This window comes from Balaenoptera musculus, chromosome 2, assembly GCF_009873245.2.
Source record: "Balaenoptera musculus isolate JJ_BM4_2016_0621 chromosome 2, mBalMus1.pri.v3, whole genome shotgun sequence".
NCBI lineage: Eukaryota > Metazoa > Chordata > Mammalia > Artiodactyla > Balaenopteridae > Balaenoptera > Balaenoptera musculus.
In genome coordinates, this window is record NC_045786.1 from 41,650,467 (window position 1) to 41,652,894 (window position 2,428).

Sequence of the window (2,428 nt, forward strand, 5' to 3'; positions counted from 1 at the left end):
AAAGAGGGGGGGAGGGAGGGAGGGAGGAAGGAAGGAAGGGAGGAAGGAAGGAAGGAAAGAAGGAATGCTGAGTTAAATCCAGGCTGGGTTGATGAGAGAAACAGTCTGTAGGGAACAGAGGAAATGCCTGCACATCTCTTGCTTCCCTGAGTGCTCCTCACAAAGGGGTAATCTTATTGAGTCCGATTCCAGGGCATTGACTGAGTCGTGTGTGCTAGTGCACAGGGTGACGTGTGTCCACACGCTGTGCACACCCCTGTGGCCTCCTCTTCTGCCCTTCCTTCCAACAGGCTAGGTGGAGGGGGTGGAGGCCAGCATCTCCCCAGGGCGGCCAGCATCCCCCGCAGGCTATCCCTAGTGGAAAGACAAAACCCTGGTACAGGAAGCTCTGCCCGCCAGGTCTCCTCTCTCAGAAGATGTTGCTGAAACATCCTTAGGGTCCTAGTGCCTCTCGTGGCCAAATCAGATCTGGATATGTCATCTTCTCCTCCAACCATTGTGAGCTGCAGTTATTGTGGTTAATCTGATGAAATAACTGTGACTTTCCTTCAAGTGATCTGAGCCTTTGAGCCCTGAGAACTGGAGCTGAGCTTTGAGAAGCAGGAAGAGAAGGGAAACGGCATTCATCCATCCCGGAGCGGCACTGACCGCAGTGCCTGCCGCAGGGCTAGTGCTGAGTGAGAGGCGCTGCTTTCCTAATCATCTGACATGCACAGATTGAGAGGAAGAGTATCAGCCTATAAAATGGACCCAAACCTGAGGCTCAGAAAAGTTAAGTAATTTACCCAAGATCACCCAGCCAGAAAGCGTTCTTCCTCAGTGTTACGAAGGCTTGCCGTATCCTACCCCAATTTTCTTTATTTGGCCTGGGATCTACTTGAGACTGTATGTGAAAAATCTGATTTTCTAAGGTGAGAGACAGTGCTCTCCAGTACACTATATCCAGGTGGTTCAGACAGTGAGCTAATTCAGCCAACCCCGTATTCCCTCACTAAAACCCACACTAAGACAATAATAAAAAGATGAAGAGCCCAGTTAAAAACTGGGCAAAGCATCTGAAAAGACATTTCTCCAATGAAGATATGCAAATGGCCATTAAGCACATGAAAAGATGCTCAACATCATTAGCCATCAGGGAAATGCAAATCAAAGCCACAACAAGATACCACTTCACAGCCACTAGGGGGGCTGTCATTAAAAGTCAGATAGCAGGGAATTCCCTGGTGGCCTAGTGGTTAGGATTCTGCACTTTCACCACTGCTATGGCCTGGATTCAGTCCCTGGTTGAGGAACTGAGATCCTGCCAGCAGCACGGCACAGCCAAAAAAAAAAAAAAAAGAAAAAAAAAAAAACAAAAAAAAACAAACACAAAATGTCAAAGAGTAACAAATGTTGGTGAGGATGTGGAGAAATTGGAACCCTGAGACTCTGCTGGTGAGAACATACAATGGTGAAGCCACTTTGGAAAACCATCTGGAAGTTCCTCAGATGATTAAACATAGATTTATCATATGATCCAACAATTTCACTCCTAGGTATGTACCCAAGAGAAATGAAAACATATGTCCATACAAAAACTTGGGCATGAATGTTCATAGCAACATTATTCATAATAGCCAAAAAAGTGGAAACACACGAAATGCCCACTAACCAACAAATGAATAGATAAGATGTGATATACCCATACAATAGAATATTATTCAGCCATGAAAAGGAATGAAGTACGGATACAAGCTACACATGGATGAACTTGAAATCCTTATGCTATGTGAAGGATGCCAGTCACAAAGGACCACGTGGTGTGTGACCCCATTCATGTGAAATGTCCAGAGCAGGCAACTCTCTAGAGACAGAAGGCAGATTAGTGGTTGCCAGGGGCCAGGGGGAGGGAAGACTGGGCTAAGGGGTACAAGGTTTATTTTTGGAGTGATGAAATTCTAAAATTCTAAAATTCACTATGGTGGTGGTTGCACAACTCTGTGTATATACCGAAAGCCACTGAATTGTACCCTTGGAATGAGTAAGCTGGATGGTGTGTGAATTATATCTCAATAAGCCTTTTTTAAAAAACCCATACTGTGTTCGCTTCAGCCACACATATACTAAAATTGGAACAATGCAAGGAACATCATCACGGCCCCTGTGCAAGAGCGACACGCACATCTATGACACATTCCATATTTTGTCTATTGTCGAAGCCAAAAATAAAATTAAATACTGAAAACATTTCTGTAGGCTTTGCCTGAGGAAAGAATCCAGCAACGCAGCTCAATTTTAAATGTTTATTTTTTGGTTTTATTTCATTCTATTCAAACGTGTCATTTAAAGTCAAAACTAAATATTGTTTTCAAAAGTTGGTATGAGCTTTTGAAAGACACAGTTTGATGCCCAGCTCTGCCTGTGGCTAAACCATATGACGTTGGGCAAG

General features: G+C 44.2%; 1 non-coding gene across 1 annotated transcript; it reads left to right on the forward strand.

The window, feature by feature from the left end:
- The first annotated feature begins 2,078 nt into the window (after positions 1 to 2,078).
- Positions 2,079 to 2,185, forward strand: LOC118891414. Its single transcript, XR_005018993.1, has one exon. It is a non-coding gene; the product is annotated as a U6 spliceosomal RNA (small nuclear RNA).
- The last annotated feature ends 243 nt before the right edge of the window (positions 2,186 to 2,428 follow it).